At 34.7% G+C, this 19,038-nt stretch overlaps 1 pseudogene; it reads left to right on the top strand.

Annotated features, from left to right (window-relative positions):
- The window catches only part of LOC121476767, a 177,886-nt pseudogene extending 159,064 nt beyond the window's left edge, over positions 1–18,822 (top strand).
- Positions 18,823–19,038: the final 216 nt, after the last annotated feature.

Raw genomic sequence — 19,038 nt, 5'->3', positions numbered from 1 at the left:
AATATAACAAAAAAAAATATAACAGTTTCAAAAGAATATTCTGAAGGGCCTCTAGGACAAATGATAAAAGGGCCATCACAAGCTAAATTATTCTGCTACTACTTTCATGGTTCTTAACTATCCTTTCTCTTCCATTACATGCATATTAGAAGTCAACATGTTCTGTTGGGAGGAAAATTATATTGCTTTTAAATCTGTGTGATATTCAATATTGTTCCCTTAGGCTTGAAGTAGACATTTTTTTCTCTTATTGCACAGGTTATTCTATGTGCCAATAAGATAAAAATTAGGAAAGCCTAATGCTCTTACTTAATTTTTATTATTTTAGGACCCAAGGACCCAGTGCTACTGGGAAATGGATACTGGTACCTGAACGTACTATTATACTTTAGCTAAACTGGTGGACATGTGCACACATACCAGAAAGAAGTGGAGGTGGGGGGAGAGGAAGAGGGAATGAGTGGAGACACAGATGGGGAATATAAGAAGTAAACCTAATTTCTGTGTTGCATGACCAGAATACTGTAGATCTGGGCCAACTTAGAGTCTGTATGAATATTGTAAGGTCTAACCTAGAGATGGGAATTAATTAGACAGGGACAGCGCTTAGATAAATCATATTATAATGATTTTCAGATGGCGTAAATTACTTCCTCTTTTCAGTCTTACCTCTTTTATCTCTTCAAACAAATGGGTGTCTTCTAAAACAGTTTCATTGATCATGGAAAGTTGAAATAGAAAAATTTGCTGATTGACATATATGGTTTTAGAATATCAAGAGTATAACCGTGTCAATAAAAAGTAATCACTGTTCTTAACAATACCTGTCCCCAGGGGAAACTAGTTAATAGAAGCCTAATCTACTGGGTTATTGTTATCATACCCCAATTGATCTAAGGGAAGAGAAATACCCAACTCCAAGCTACCTTAGTCATCCTGCCCTACCTAAGAGGGAAGAAAAAAAATGAGAAACACGTGAAGTTGAGTCCAGAGGCATAGGCTAAAAGACTGAGACCATTCTATAGAGTTATAGAATGATTCCCTTATGACACATTACCAACACAGTTAGAGGTCCATATATAGTAACACCTTTTACTCAGTACATCATGCTCTACTATCAGGGGAAATAAATACAAGGTTTACCAAAAGGCAAAAACAAAACAAAACACAATTTGGAGTGACAGAATGAACATGACAACCATACATGGCAGAGATATTAAAATTATCAAACTCAATATTTAAAACACCAATTATTGAATGATTTGTTTAAAATACCATGGTTAAAGCAGACAGCATGCAAGAACAGGTAGACAACATAAGCAGAAAGATGGAAATTCTAAGAAAAAAAACAAATGCTAGAGATAAAAAAAAAACACTGTAGTAGAAATGAAGAATGTCTTTCACAGGCTCATCAGTAGACTGGATACAGCTGAGGAAAAAAAATCTTATCTGGAGGATATATCGGTAGAATCTTCAAATGCAAAAAGCAAAGAAAACAAAGACTGAAAAAAATGAAACAGGAGATCCAGCAAATTTAGACAACTACAAAAGGTATATAACAAATGCTTAATGGGATAGCAGAGGAAAAGAAAAAAAAAGGGACAAAAGACTTATTTGAAACAATTTCCCCAAATTAATGTCAGACACTAAACCACAAATTAAGAAAGGAAGAACATTAAACATGACAAAATTTAAAGTATGTTTTAACTAAATGAAAATGAAAATACAACTTATAAAAATGTGTGTAATACATGAAAAACAGAACTTGGAGGGAAATTTATAGTATTAAATGTGTATATTAGAAAACACAGGAGAGAATGCACACAGGCAGAAGTAGAGGGAAAAGCACACTCCATTGACCAGGAAGCCTGGTAAGGGCCTCCATCCCAGGACCCTGGGATCATGACCTGAGCCAGAGGCAGATGCTTAACTGTCTAAGCCACCCAGGCGTCCCCTAAATTGGCACTTTGAAGATATCAAAAAAGTAAAAAAAAAAAAAAGGTTTTTTTCTTTCTAAAAAATTTCATTGCCATCTTGACGCAGCCAGGAGCAAGAACTCCTGGCTGTGATTTGAGAATTGGGTGTTTGGCTAGTGTTTTAAGGCCCAGGCACCCCAAAGAAAGCCCTGGTGGTGGGAGTGAACTTCAATGCCCCTATTTAAAATGCACTGATAACATTAAGCAGATTAAGCCAGTTTAACCAAATGCCAGAATAACACTAGCTGTAAAGAAGGAGGGGGTCAGAACTGGCTTCTCCAGGCCAGACACGAATGCACACAGAGGAGCCCATGCTGAGTGTCGAAAAACAAAGACACAGCCCAGGGGTTGGAAAGCCTCTACTCAGGAGTCCCTGGCTAACAAAAAAGAGAGAGATGATATAAATTACTAATATCACAAATGAAAGAGGGCACATCACTATACATTTCACTGACATTAAAAAGATAACAGACATATTGTGAGCAACTCAATGCCTATACATCTGATAAAGTAGGCGAAATATATCGATTTCTTAAAAGGCACAGCTTGCCAAAACTCACACAAGCAGACAATTTGTTTTTTTTTTTGTTTTGTTTTTTAAATAAATTTATTTTTTATTGGTGTTCAATTTACCAACATACAGAATAACACCCAGTGCTCATCCCGTCAAGTGCCCCCCTCAGTGCCCGCCACCCAGTCACCCCCCACGTCCCGCCCTCCTCCCCTTCCACCACCCCTAGTTCGTTTCCCAGAGTTAGGAGTCTTCCATGTTCTGTCTCCCTTTCTGATATTTGAATAGGCCTACATCTATTAAAGAAATTGAATCCGTGATTAAAAATCTTCCAAGACAGCACCAGGAAAAAAAATGGGTTCATTGGTGATTATAACATAGTAATGAGATATAAGGTTAATATACAAAAGTCTGTTTATTTCCCATATACAAGAAATCAGCAAGTGGAATTTGAAGGTAAAGACACAATAGCATGTGAGTTTATATCTAACAAAATATATGTAAGATCTACATGATGAGTACCACAAAACTCTGAAGAACTAAATCAAAGAGTAACCAAAAAATAGAGAAATAGTCCATGTTCATGGTTAGGTAGTCCCAATATTATAAAGACATCAGTTCTCACTAATGTGATCTGTAATTCAGTTTACTCTGAATCAATCCCAGTAATTTACCTTCGAGATATTGACAAACTGATTATAAAATTTAATCAGGATCGCCAACACAATATTAGAGGAGAATAACAAAATTGAAGGACTGACATCAACTTACCAACATCAAGATTTTTAAGACTTACTACAAAGACAGTGTGATATTGGTGAAAGAATAGACAAATAGATCAGTAAGACACAGTAGAATTTCCAGAAATAGACTCACTTGATTATAGTCAGCTGACCTCTGATAAAAGAGCAAAGGCAATTCCCTGGAGAAAAAGATGATCACTTCAACAAATGGCACTGAAATACTAAAACATTGAAAATGTTGTATATAGGCACAGACTTAAATCCTTCGCAAAAGTTAACTCAAAATAGACCTAAATGTAAAGTGCAAACTATGAAACTCTTAGAAGACAAGAGAGAAAAATCTATATGATTTTGGGTGTGGTGATGACTATTTAGACACATTACAATCCATGAAAGAAATAATGGATACTCTGGACCTAAAATTAAAAAGTTTTCCTTTGCAAAAGACAATGTGAAAAAAAAATGGAAACCACAGACTGGGAGATAATATTTGCTAAGGATACATTTTGTAAAAGACTTATTAAAATATGCAAATAACTCTTAAAACTCAGTAATAAGAAAACAAACAGCTTGATTAAACTTTGACCAAAAACTTTGACAGACCCATAACCAAATGGCAAATAAGTTCATGAAAAGATGCTCAATATCATATGCTATCAGGGAAATGCAAATTAAAACAATAAGATATAATAATACACTACATACATTAGAATGGTCAAAATCTGGAACACTGTCAACACCAGATGCTGACAGAGATATGGAACAACAAGAACTTTCATTCATGGCTGTTAGGAATACAAAGTGGTACAGTCACTCTGGAAGACCTTAAGGTGGTTTGTCACAAAGCTAAACATACTTTTATCACATGATCCAGCAGTTGTACTACTTGGTATTTACTCAAAGGAGTTGAAACTTATATCCATTCAAAAGCCCTACACATAAATGTTTATAGCAACTTTATTCCTAATTGGCCAAGTTTGTAAGCAACCAAGATGTTCTTGTTTACAACAGATAAACTGGTGCATCCAGATAATGGAATAATATTCTATGCTAAAAAGAAATGAGCTATCAGGCCATAAAAAGACGTAGATGAACCTTAAATACTGAGTGGAAAAAAGCCAATATGAAAAGGTTATATTCTATATGATTCAAATTAATGTGTGACTTTCTGGAAAAGGCAGAACTATGGAGAGTTAAAAGATCAGTGGTTGTCAAGGGTTAGGGAGGAGGGAGAAATGAATAGGTGGGCCACAGATGATTTTTAGATCAGTAAAAATACTTTGGCATAATGATAGATACATACAATATATTTCTCCAAACTCATGCAATGTACAACACCAGAGTGAACCATTATTTAAACTATGGACTTCTGGTGATAATTATGAGACCCTGTAGGTTCTAACAAATGTACTATTCTAGTGGTGGATGGAGAAAATGGGAGAGAGTATTTATGTGTGGGAGTAGGGAGTATATGAGGAATTGTTGTAGTTTCTCTTCAATTTTGCTATGAATCTAAAACTTCTCTAATAAAGTGTTATTTTAGAAAGTATACTAATTTAAAAAACCTTTTCATTACTCATTTCTGAAATCTTTTACTAAATATTCAGTCATTCTTGTACTTACATAATTATGATAAGGGTCTTCAGGGTAAGACATTTTAAATATCTTTCAATTTATTAAGACCAATTAATGACCATAGAAGGGAAGCAATTAATCATAATTAGGCTATTAGCAATTGTGACAAACAGTAAAATTTACCTCAAATTATCAAGTGAAATATAAAAAGAGAGAAGAGGGAAAAGAAAATAATCTAAGACTAATTAATGACAATCAGGATGCCTTTTGTTAGTATGGTGATATATTAGGATATAATTTTAGTACATAATAGAGAACAAACTCTGTGGCTTAAACAGAATTGAATTTATTTTATCCAATTTAATATCCTGGATTTAACCTGTAATAGCCCTTTTAAAGTTTGTAAGAGATGTCTATAGCAAAATGTGATCTAGAACTCTGCCTCCTCCTATCTTGATGCTGTTTTGCTTTTAGTGTGATGTCTACATCTGCATTTTACAACTTTGCAAAACAGAACTATGCTAACCATATTCCAGGAACCTGGATAAGAGGGAGAGAGAGAGAGAGAGAGAGAGAGAGAGAGAGTTATTCTCTTGATGAAAACTGCATGGAAATTTTATGCATCATATTTAATATAAATAGATATCATGCATTATTTAAATATACTTATATTAAAATACTGGAAAAATGTTTGCTGCTTATATGAAATTCCTACATTTCATTTGGCCACTGTACTCACATCCCATTAACCAGAATTTAGTCAAAATTCATAGTTTTAAAGAAAACTAAGAGGTGTAAGATTATACCAGATGGTCTTGCAGCAAGCCAAAAATTGGGGGTTCTATGTTTAAAGATAATGAAAGCACAACTACAGTTTCTAGAAGTGGTATCTCCTAGGACTGATAATGGTCATTTGTAAATTCAGGCTTTCTGTAACAGACATGAAAGAATTAGTTATAAATGAATGAATGAATCCTACTGGGAACATACCCATATTTTCAATTTCCTCTTTATAAACTCCACTTGCCTCCACATTTACAGATTTTTATCCCTTTACACTCTATGTAACCCAGATCTATGTCATGAGGTCCTCTTGGCTGACAGCCAGTGATTTGGGGGCCATTTAATTCTCAGGGTTTTAGCAGGTTTATCTGCTCTGTCATCATATTGGGCAAATCTGGAATATAATGTCAGATCAGTGATTTTAGTTTCTCATCATACTTATTAAAATTTTAGTTTGTAATTTAAATTTTGTAGATACTTTCTGAAGAACCACAAAATCATCTACTTAAAGAGATCATTATATTAGTTTTAGTCATGACAAATAGAGGCTTAACCACAGAGAGAGATAATCACTCAAGTTCTTCTCAAAGTCGCCATGATAGCCCAGCTCCCTCTTAAGGCTCAAAACTTTAGTTTTCCAATTCCATTTTTACTTTTGTGCCAAACTTTGCTTCTAATCCTTCTCAAATTGTTATAGTTATAATTATGACTATTTTATTATTATTTTTGAAGGTATGGCTTTTGATCTACAGTAAATGTCACATTATTAAGTTCATACTGTTTGTTTCTGGTATCAAATATTTTGTATCCTAGTTCTGTCATTTAACATATTTATTAATTCTCTTAGTTATTTTTATTAATATGCATATACACTTTGTATTTTTAAGAGAAAAAATATTTTAAGAATATTGAACTATACTAAGTTAAAGAAAAAGTCCTGGATAATACCAAATAATATTTCTCCTTATTAAGATTATTCTAAAAAAAAAAAGATTATTCTATTGACCATCATTCCAGGTATAATTATCTATTAGCCAGGCCTGTCTTTTATATCTAGCAAATCACTTAAAATATACAATTCACTTATTCATTGTTAAATTCATTGAGAAGTAATAATTTATATGAAATTTATATGAATATGAATTTAAATGACATAATTATATTATGTTATTTAAAATTACATAATTGGCAACCCTACATTTTCTAACTTTTTATAGTGGGGAAAGGTGTAATATTCTCCATATTGCACATTTTTTATCAATAAAATAATTTGGTTTCTATGATAAATATTGCAAGTGCAAACAAGAAGTATGATTTCTGTGTTTGTTTTATCTGCCAAAGCTAAATCAAGATGAGGTCTACATTAAGATTTGACCCCCCCAAATTCTTACTGAAGTCCTAGATTATCAAGTAAAAAAAAGTATTTTGCCAAGACAACCATAAGAATGGCATCAGAAACATCATTTTGAGGCAGGTAGGAATGAATCACTTATGTTTTCGACAATGCTAGGCTTCGAGTATATTTGAAATACTTGTTTTGCTATATGTTTCATGTTCATTAAGACAAACGGGACTCATATGGAAAGAAAATGTTATAGGCTTACATGAAGAATTAAATCATGTAACCCCAATACTGAGAGAACTAATAAAAATTTTATGTCAACATTTATGTGTCTCATCAAGGAAACTTCCCCTTGCCTTTAATAGAATTGGAAAGTTACTGAAAAACAAATAAGGAAAATGCATTCTAAATCAAGCACTAACATGCATATAATTTTCTAACAGCCAAATTCTTAAACAATACATAGTTTAATTTACTTCCTGTATTGTAATTTTTTTAACTTTATAAGTAAAAATTATATACTTGTGCTTTACTTAAGATTTACTCTATTTATGTGTAACCCATATATATGTATCTTTCAGTCTAACCTGATTTTGTTAAAGTGATACTAATACGGAAATTTAGACTGAGAGGACTTTTCACTTCAAGTTTATGATAAGAAATTTTTCATTCTCTGTATTCATTTAATATCTTTTATAGAATCGTGTATCGAATATGAATTTGAGTACTGGCCTCAAATATCTTCTTGAAATTAGTCTTTTAATCATATACTAAGAGCATCTCTATTATTATATTTTGTATTTCCAAGAAATGTCATTTCTAACATCAGGGAAACATTTCGTAACCAAAGAGGGATTTCAGCCAATGAAGCTATGAAATGTAAGATCATATAAAAAATTACTAGTAGTAAATTTAGAATATCTTACATAGATAAATATGTTCTAACTTGTCATTGGGGAATGCAACTATAATTCTTTAAAACCTATATTACTTGTATTATATTTTGTTAGAAACAAATCATTATGCCCAGGCCACAGGTAGGAGAGGGAAAGAGAGATTGACAAAGTGGCAACACGCCTCTCAGAATGAGGAATAGGTTTGTTATTGGGATGGTTTTGATGATTTCACCTTAATGTCAAGGCCAAAACCTATCAAACTTTACTTAACTATACTTTAATAATATGTCAGTATCATCTCATACAGATGATTAAACAAAAGAAAGATGGAGAGAAAAAGAGAATGAAACAGAGACAGATAAACAGAGAAACAGACTTCATTAATTCAACTTTTTTCAGTAACCAAATTGGGTAAAGGAGCCTGTCCTGCCTTTATCATCTTGTGGGTTTTTTTTGTTTGTTTGTTTTGTTTTGTTTCTTTCAGAAATATTTTGCTGCTGTTATAAGCTGTTGTTTAACCCATGTTTAAACTGCTATATTTAAATTTTTTATTTTTATTTTACGTTATATAAATAAGGAGAATTTGACACATTGCTAAATGCATGAAAAAAATAAAGAATAGACTATCACTGAGGTGAATAGGCTTATAATGTAAGGAGACAGGTATTAAAAGCAAAATTTATTAAGTATTATGTAATCTGTTCAGGACACTTTATTTTATATGTGTACATTTTTCCATTTTTCTTTTTTTTTTAAGATTTTATTTATTCATGAGACAGAGAGAGAGAGAGAGAGAGAGAGAGAGAGAGAGGCAGAGACACAGGCAGAGGGAGAAGCAGGCTCAGGCAGGGAGCCCAATGTGGGACTTGATCCCGGGTCTCCAGGATCATGCCCTGGGCTGAAGTCGGCACTAAACCAAGTATTTTATATACAGCAAAATCAATGATCAAATATAATCATAGACAAAATGTTAGTGTGCTAGAACTTAGTAAATATTTCCTCATGTGTCATTTCTGAAGAATATACTAGACAATGAGTTCAGATAACCAACATGATCAGAAAGATACCTAAATAAGGTGATGATGACCATTAAATTTAGTTTTCTATAGAACCAAGACAGTATATTAAGAGACAATATAGCATATTATGAGTATATATTTTGCCAGTATAGCTATATTACAGCTATATAAATGGAGGGATGGAAAGCAGATGGAAAAAAAATCTCAAAAAAAATCGCTGAAATTGTAACAATTGTATAAGTAGTGATATTAATACAGTATTTTACATACGTATACTTTTATTAGCTCTTAGTATTTATATCTAATAAATGTCATCACATGTACTTTATTATATATAAAACATTAATGTAAATGTTTGTTAGCTTTCCCTGTAAGATCTGAAAATCCTTCAGAAAGAAAAATCTGAAAAATATCTAGAAATAATGATGAATCCAGTAATATTTAGCATCCTTAACACCCAGATCCCATTTCTCATTTTCAGAAACCATAGCTTCTTGAAGAAATGGCTGATTGAATATGTGAGGCAGAAGACATATTATTCTGTAATATCTTTCTTACCAGATTAGCATGAAACTATTAAAGACTCTGAGAGTCAAAGACTAAGGATTCAATATGAACAGGCTTCCACTGTCATAAGATGGAGTGATTTGAGTTTCAAATAACTATTTTTTTTATTGCAACAAAGCCAACCAATATTGGTTATATTTATGATTTCCTAAAGATAAAATAGAAAATGCCATTTTCAGAGAGTGATAGAAAACCATTCATTATGTGGTAAATAAAGCGAAAGAATCAGGCATTTTTCCAAATTTCCCTAGGTCCGTTCTAACCTTGGATTGCCAAATCAAAGATGAAGTCTGCGTCCTTTTATAAAGACATTTCAAACAATAATGAAAATAATGATAAAATTAGAATCTCACCATTTTTGCTAATTCCCTAAAATAATAATTTATAGGATTTAAGCATCAATGGCTGTGGAAATCTAAATGAGAGACAACTAGACATTGTGTGTCTTTATATACTTACCAACACCGTCTGTGGTCTTGCCAGAGAGATTGAACTAGTAGAGACTAGAGTTTCTTCATATAGTTGCCAAGTTGCAGGAAATTCAGAGTGTAAAGATACATGTAGAACTGCACCAAGATTATTCATCATCAAAACCTGGAGTTTGGTAAACTGTACAAGTCAAGGAAAATAACCAAATTTCTCCAAAGAATTTTTTTTAAGATTTTATTTATGTACTCATTAGAATACACAGAGAGGAGAGATGAGAGAGAGAGAGAGAGAGAGAGAGAGAGAGAGGGAGAGAGAGAGAAAGGCAGAGAGAGAAGAGAGAAGCAGGCTCTATGCAGGGAGCCTGACGTGGGACTCAATCCCAGATCTCCAGGATCAGGCCCTGGGCTGAAGGCAGCCCTAAACCGCTGAGCCACCCGGGCTGCCCTCAATCAAGTAAATTTTAAAGATCTAACCGGTTTTATTGAGTGATTCATCTACAAATATGAAAAAAGCTTCAAAAGGCTGCAGAAAGGGAAAATGTTTTTAAAGCATGGGAAGACATTAATGAAAAAAAGCGTTGTTTGAGGTGAGATTACCTTTCTTTGAGAGACAAAAGGGCCTATTGGGGATAAAGTAATCTTCCTTTAGGAATTAAGATAGCTTTTAAATCTTGGTGGGTTTAGCATATAAGTGACTCCATTTCGGACTGTTTCCTTTTAACAACATTAAAAGGAGAAATACAGTTGGTAAGGGAAAACATTTGACAATATTAAGACTATTTAATGGAAGATTAAGATGAATAAAGTAATAAAATGCCAGGACTTTGATATGTTGAAGAAAAAAAATGAGAAAGCTTGTTAAACATATGCTTTGATTCTAAGAATGTTTTGTATTAGGAATGTAAATATTGATCAGTATTAGGTAAATAGAGTATGTTTCTCTTTGCTTGTTCAGATATCACCAGTAGCATAAGAAATGCCAATTAGATATCTAAGAAATTCTTAAGACTCTTGTAGAACATCTTATTTGCATATAAATAAAAGAAATATAATTTGTATCTAAGGTTATATTAGTCTGTGGGAGATTAGTTCTTTCTCATAATAATTTATTTCCACTATTTATTCAAGCCATTTTATCAGACTCAGATATTTCATGCCTTCTAGCATGAGCCTTCAAAGTGCAAAGACAAAAGGACTATAACACTAAATTTGTTGCTCATTCTCTCATTTCTTTTTTTTTAAAGTGTTACTTATTTTTTTAAGACTTAATTTATTTATTCATGAGAGACACAGAGAGAGAAAGAAAGGCAGAGACACAGGCAGAGGGAGAAGCAGGTTCCATGCAGGAAGCCCGATGTGGGACTTGATCCCGGTTCTCCAGGATCATGCCCTGGGCTGAAGGCTGTGCTAAACCGCTGAGCCAACCGGGCTGCCCCATTCTCTCATTTCTTTATTCAAATCAGTCTGCACTAAAGCTTAGGAATGGTGGCTTTAGTTTGTAAGTTTTGTTGGCTTCTTTTAATTGAAATCTATCAGGTGATAGATCAGCTAACAATAATTATTTTATTAATTTGAAAATTTAGTCTAACTTCCAGATTTATTATGAAATATGTTTTTATAGAACTTGGGTGGCTCAGTAGGTTAAGCATCCAATTCTTGATTTCAACTCAGGTCTTGATATCAAGATTGTGAGATCAAGCCCTGCATTGGGTTCCTCACTCAGCAGGGAGTCTGCTTGGGATTCTTTCCCTCTGCCCCACCCCCTGCATGCTCTCTTTCTCTCAAATACATAAATGTTTAAAAAAATAAATTCCATCAGAAGAAATTATATTTCATTTATGAAGCCTTCAAGTGTTCCACATGTAGTATTCTACAATACCCACATCTTGAAATGACTAGAAGAGAAAAACAAAAAGGCTTAAATATAGAGCACTAGCTATATGGGAGTTTAAAGCCTGTAGTATTTTAGTATGGGTATGACATATCTTATTACAAAATTAAACAAAAAATTTTCAAAATATTAATTCACCATGAGTGTAAAAATTACTTGCACTATTGAAGTGACTATATTTATCTGTATCTGATCTCTTGTCCCCAGTGAGTCCAAATCCACTTTGTAGTGGGGGGAAAAATTGTCTAGTTAAGAAATGTTTGCTAATCCAATAATCCAGTAGGGCTTCTTTTTTCTTAAGATTTCTTTTTAAATTCATTTATTCATGAAAGACAGAGAGGAAGGCAGACACAGGCAGAGGGAGAAGCAGGCTCCATGCAGGGAGTCCAACGAGGGACTCGATCCTGAGTCTCCAGGATCACGCCCTGGGCTGAAGGTGGCGCTAAACCACTGAACTACCCGGACTGCCCTCCAGTAGAGCTTCTTAGTAACTTCGTCTCTGCTTGGGTGACTGAGCTAACTGTGTTTCTTCAGAGACCTATTATTTCTCTCTGCCAAGGTAGAAACTGGTATGAAGTTGAAATTCAGATAATTTTGTGATGGGAGAGTAGGGAAATGTGAAGAAGGTTGGATCCTTGAACTGACAGGATATTCTCTCACCCTTTCTGAAATATACTGTGATGTGAATTATTAGTTTGTATCACTGGGCGCTAATTCCTTACAGTTAACGATCCTAACTACTTTCAGGGATTTCATGATTGTGGTCATTTGCTATCAGTTTCAAAGCTCCTAAGTGCTAAAGCCACTTTTTTCTAATGCCAACCGTTTCTGGTCCCTTGACATAAAGGAGTATGTTGCCCTCAGTCACCAAGGCTTGCAGGAAATTTTTGGTTACTTGATCAGCAATGGCAGGACAGGAGTTTCCCCATCCAGTCCTGTTCTTTTCTAGCACTTCTGCTTGTGCCTTTCTGTCGGTGCCCTCTATGTACATGCTGGATGTGGTTGAATGCAGGGCCATTCCCAGAAGCATATCTGCTCTTTCTAATCAATCAGGGGTGTCCTGATATTATGTATTATAGCAACACACTTTTTAAAAAATGGACTTAATTTTTCCATAATTGCCTCTTTGGAAATGATCTTGTAGTAGTCATTCATTCATTCCCTTTCTCCCTCCCTCCCTTTCTCCCTCCCTCCCTTTCTTCCCTCCCTCCTTCCTTCCCTCCCTCCCTTCCTTCTCTTTGCCCTCTCTTCCTCCTTTTTTCCTTCCTTCATTCCATTTTTAAATTTTTTTTAATTTTTTTTAAATTTTTATTTATTTATGATAGTCACACAGAGAGAGAGAGGCAGAGACATAGGCAGATGGAGAAGCAAGCTCCATGTACCGGGAGCCCAACGTGGGATTCAATCCCGGGTCTCCAGGATCACCCCCTGGGCCAAAGGCAGGCGCTAAACCGCTGCGCCACCCAGGGATCCCCATTCCATTTTTTAAAAATTAATGGACTTTATATTTAAGGCAGTTTTAGCTTTACAGAAAAATGAGCAGAAAATACAGAGTTCAGGATCACTGGGTGGCTCAGCAGTTTAGTGCCTGCCTTCGGCCCAGGGTGTGATCCTGGAGTCCCGGGATCAAGTCCCACATCAGGCTCCCTGAGTGCTTCTCCCTCTGCTGTGTCTCTGCCTCTCTCTCTCTTTCTCTCTCTCTCTGTGTGTGTGTGTGTGTGTGTGTCTCATGAATAAATAAAATCTAAAAAAAAAAAAAAAATACTAAGTTCTTGTACCAACCCTCAATCAATGAGCCCCCTCTCATTTCTTCTGTTTTTAACTTCTTGCATCAGTGTGGTAAATTGATTACATTTGATAAGCCAATAATGATACATTTACTAGGGCCATAGTTTGTATTACTATTCACTCTTTATGCTGTACATTATAGGTATTTGACAAATGAATGATGCCATATATCCACCATTTCTCTCTGCCCCTTTTTGAAAATTCTTCCTCTCTCCTTTAATTCCTTCAACTAATTACCTGTTGACTTATAATTAGCCCTGACTTTAACAAAGTAGAAGTATTAAGTGTAAATAAAAGTGCAAAGTCTGCAACAGACTAACTCAAATGTTTATGTAAGAGAGAAACAACAGAGACAATTCCCATATTGCAAAATAAAAAGCATTTCCCTGGAAACACAATAAAGGCAGGCAACTTACCAGTTTTGGACAGCTCAGAAGTTAATGTTTCATAAGTTTGAAATATTAGGGTATAAGATTAAGATTCTTATATATTTTAGGAAGTGCAAATATTATCTATTATTCACCAGGGGTATGTTTATTCCTCAGAGGAGAGGTAGGAGCTGCACTTGGAGGAATATGTAGTAGTCTGGTAATGAAAGGTATTAAATGCTATGTTCAAAGTTAGAAAATTGGCCAAAGTTAACACTGCTTCAGGCAATTGGCTGGTGATTTGACAAAGAAAAATAAATTTTAGGTTGTTACAAATGTCAAAGGAGAAAAGAAGGGGGGGGGGGCAGTGTTTTCCCAAATCTTAAAAAAGAAAATCTCAAACTAAAGCATGACAACACACAAACATTTCTGAGAATTTAATAAATGTAGACAAAATGTAGAATTCAATTGAAGTGCCTGGTTTTCTATATAAAACTTGAGAATTCTGACAATCTACTGAGAATGTCACCTTTCTTTCTTTCTTTCTTTCTTTCTTTCTTTCTTTCTTTCTTTCTTTTTCTTTCTTTCTTCTTTCTTTCTGGTTTTATTTATTCATGAGAGACACAGAGAGAAGCGGAGATATAGGCAGAGAGAAGCGGAGATATAGAAAGGGAGAGAAGTAGGCTCCCTGTGGGGAGCCTGATGCAGGACTAGACCCCAGGACCCTGCTATCACACCCTGAGCCAAAGGCAGATGTGCAACCACTGAGTCACACAGGTGTCCTGACATTTCTAATAACATAGCGATATTGTTTTCTACTATGTTAATAAGAATCTTAGAAACAATTAGTATTATATAGATACTTCCTGTTAAAATTTATAATACATTTAACGACCTTTTCAAGTAAACCTACATCCTTGTATTTCATGTCAGTTTGAGGGAAATTTCTATTCACTTCCTTCAGATTTTATCATGAAGAGTTTTGTTCCAATCATCCCCTTCTTTATTGCACTTTATGCTAAATCTTTCTACTTCCTTACCTGACTGGTGTGTGTCGTATATTGTTTCATGTTCCTCTGGATGAACCCAATCTAATGAATAGCTACAAACAACAGAGTTATTTTTCTCTTTTGTTTTTACTCTACTCCACTCTACTTTTAGGAAAACTCAAAATATATGCAACTTTCTACATTAATATTTTCCTAAGAGAGGCTGTTTTAAGCTTCAGGGTAGAAGTAGATATTCAGATGCTCAGATGTGAAACCCCTTTCAAATGTGGAACCACTTTCTCCAATTAGCCTGCAAACTATGGCAGAATATGCTACCCAAAATATACCAGGTTGGCATAAGGATTATTTTAAGAAAAAGGCACTTGAGAATCAGCAGGTACAGGAAGGTCATTCTAATTTCCTTTTCTGTCTGAAACCAGGAGATAAAAACTCCTTGTGAAAGGTGCCCTCCCTCTACCAAGAGAAAAGAAACATTGTTTGACAGGGAGGCAGAAACAAGAGAGAATTCTGTACAAATAGACCTCTTTAAAATAATTCTTATCTTGCTCTAGTCTCCCCATATAGTTGCATTACTTTTCCATAACTGCTGCTTCTCTTTGTTCCATCTAGTATAAAAGAGTCTATCTTTTTTTTTGAAGGGTTTTTTGTTTGTTTAATACATCTGAAAAGAATGCATATACAAAGAATTGAGACATGAGAAAGCATTGGTTCAACACTAATGAATCTACAATAATTAGGATTTGGGGAAGGGGGAGAAGATTACCTAAATATTTTTAAAAATTGGAAACTGCGACCAAAATAAGTGGATAATATCCCTATTAACACCTATGAAGAGTCTTCATAAGACTCCATGATTTTTTTTTATTAAACTAGAGAGCCTTAACTAGCTACTCTAGGGTTCCTCATATGCAAAACAGAAATAAGGGGATTCCCCTGACTGGTCCCCATGTTGTTAAATGTTCTCCCCACCCCCACCTCCACCCCCAGCTTCTTCATGAAACAGGTCTGCATCCTCCCAACTTAAAAGAGGATGTGCATCATTCCATAGACATCTGTCACATTTCTTCGATGTGACACCACCTCTCACATTTCGATGTGAGCGCCACCTCTCACATTTCTTCGATTCACCAGGTCTTCAGCTGTGTTCTAGGAACACTGTTATCATACACTATTAAGCTGGACATCTATGCTAAGCATATAAGACAATGACTGACAGGGAAAAAATGTTTTTTAATTACATACTCAATCCATTTGGTGTATTTCAAAAGGTGCAAAGTGTATATCTTATGAAAGCTCTTCAATCACATTGAACTTAAATCTGCATGTTGTCCTGTTGATCTTTCTTATGTCAATTTAATTCTTAGGTCCAATGAAAAAATCAAAAAGGGTAGAGGGAAGATCTTGACTCCCTTACATCTATCAGAACAAGGCAGGCATTTACGTTTCTATTTGCCTAACCCACTATCTCTCTCCTCTTTGAGGCTAGGGAGAAAAACAAAGGATTGTTAGTCACTCTATTATATAATATTTTTGGTGTGCTAATCTAACATAAATTACTCTTTCGAGAATTTTTAGAGAGAATACCCTATGTTAGAATTTTTAGTGTATTCTTGAATTCCCATAGTTTCATTCATTTAACTGTTGACCTTGACATTATTCAGATGGGATAATGGAATATTTAAACATATATTTATGTAGACAGACTCAACTAATTATATTAACTTTTCTTCTTGAAACTAGCATAGATGAAATTTTAAAACAGTGACAATAAGTCCTATCAAAATGAGAAACTAAATTTATATTTAGGATGTGGCTTTATGAAATATTTTATTGTAGCGAAATAGATATATAACTTCAGATCCAGATAGATCCTTGGGAAACAGTCAAAAATCACCTAGATGTAATTTGAATACAGTAGGAATTGTGACTTTTTATAAGAGAAAATGAAAGAGAGAGAGAGAGAGAATGAAAGAGAGAGAGAGAGAGATATGGGGGTAGCGGGAGAGAGTGTTTAATCAAATCATAAAGTAGAAACAGGTTCCTGCAGAATTGTGTAAAAATGTAAAATCTGATAGAATTATATCAAAATGTTACTAGGGCAAAATAGGAACCTTTAAGTTCTAACCCTGGTAAATATAAAATTGTCCAGAGGGTAAAGGTTGGTAAATATTGTTTTAGTATGCATATGTGGGGAGAAATTTAGACATGTTTATCTCCCTAGCTCAAACAAGACTAAAATACTGACATGATTTGAACACAAAAATATGAACAATGAGACCCCAATTGTGGTCCCAATTTAACAACAATAAAAAGTTGGTCACTCTGTGTGTATGTGTATGACAGTTATCACCCTGAACAAAAATTATCTAGCAAATAAGTGACCTTAGTAACCTCAGCTGTTAACCTCAGTTCACTTTGTTAATTCCAGTTTACTTGGAATATTGTAATTATATCATTAAGGTTAAGATATTTTTAACCCTGGAAAGGTTTAGAATAAAATATAGAGATGATGATATAAATCATAGATACATTAATGATATACTTTTGGTTAGGGATAATATCTGTATTTAGAATAAAAATGTAATGATTAAAATAATTACATAACTTAGAGACTTGAAAAATTTAGTTTGGTTGTTTTATTAAAATGTGTAATTGAGTGATAGATTTTACACTTCATATTTTATTTTAAAGTTTAATTAAGGAGCACCTGGGTGGTTTAGTTAGTTAATCATCCTGCTCTTGATTTTGGCTCAGGTCATGATCTTGTGATTGTAAGAGCAAGCCCTGGATCTGGCTCTGTGCTAGGGTGGAGCCTACTTAAGATTCTCTCTCGCTCCCTCTTCCTTTGCCCCATCTCACTCCCTCAAGCTCTCCCTTTTTTTTCTCTCTCTCTCTCTCAAAAAAAAAAAATTATTTTTTAAGTTATATGAAAATTTTAATCCCTGCAAGCAACACTGGAATGTTGAAGACAACTTGAAAATCTTTCTAAATTTACTATATTAAATTTACTGTTATGGATTAAATAATTAGGATTAAAGTACCAGTGACTGAGATTTTAAGAGAATTTTATGTTGATTAAAATAAATATAAGGTGCTCCTGAAGTCGCCACCTCTGCGGGAGGCCACAGCGGGACCCACGCTGGAACCATGTTTCCAACCAGTATGACAATGACGTCACTGTTTGGAGTCCTCAGGGCAGGATTCATCACACTGAATATACAATGGAAGCTGTCAAACAAGGTTCAGCCACAGTTGGTCTGAAATCAAAAACCCATGCAGTGTTGGTTGCATTGAAGAGAGCACAGTCAGAGCTTGCAGCTCATCAGAAGAAAATTCTCCATGTTGATAACCACATTGGTATCTCAATTGCGGGACTTACTGCTGATGCTAGACTGTTATGTAATTTTATGCTCCAGGAGTGTTTGGATTCCAGATTTGTATTTGACAGACCTCTTCCTGTGTCTTGTCTTGTATCTCTAATTGGAAGCAAGATCCAGATACCAACACAACGGTATGGCCAGAGACCATATGGTGTTGGACTGCTTATTGCTAGTTATGATGATATGGGCCCTCACATTTTCCAAACCTGTCCATCTGCCAACTATTTTAACTGTAGAGCCATGTCCATTGGAGCCCGTTCTCAATCAGCTCGTACTTACTTGGAGGGACATATGTCTGGGTTTATGGAGTGCAATTTGAATGAACTGGTTAAACATGGTCTGCATGCCTTACGAGAGACACTTCCTGAGAACAGGACCTAACTACAAAGAATGTTTCCATTGGAATTGTTGGTAAAGACTTGGAGTTTACGATTTATGATGATGATGATGTATCTCTGTTCCTGGAAGGTCTTGAAGAAAGACCACAGAGAAAGTCACAGCCTGCTCAACCTGCTGAAAAGGCTGATGAACCAATGGAGCATTAAGTCACAAACCAGTCTATATGTGTATTATCAAATATGTAAGAATGCAGGAGCCCTTACTGATGACAGGAATCTATACTTTGAACCAAAAGATGCAGCGTAGTCTTCTGGTATGTTTTAAGAATCGGTCCAGATGTGTTTTTCCCAAGTAACTTGTCTGAACCATATAATGGTGTGCATTTTTCTTTTAGAGGGTCATTTCATTCATTAGAGGTCATA

Source organism: Vulpes lagopus, chromosome 16, assembly GCF_018345385.1.
Source record: "Vulpes lagopus strain Blue_001 chromosome 16, ASM1834538v1, whole genome shotgun sequence".
Taxonomy (NCBI): Eukaryota; Metazoa; Chordata; class Mammalia; order Carnivora; family Canidae; genus Vulpes; species Vulpes lagopus.
The sequence above is the reverse complement of the archived record's forward strand: the minus strand, read 5'-3'. Positions and strand labels throughout refer to the sequence as shown.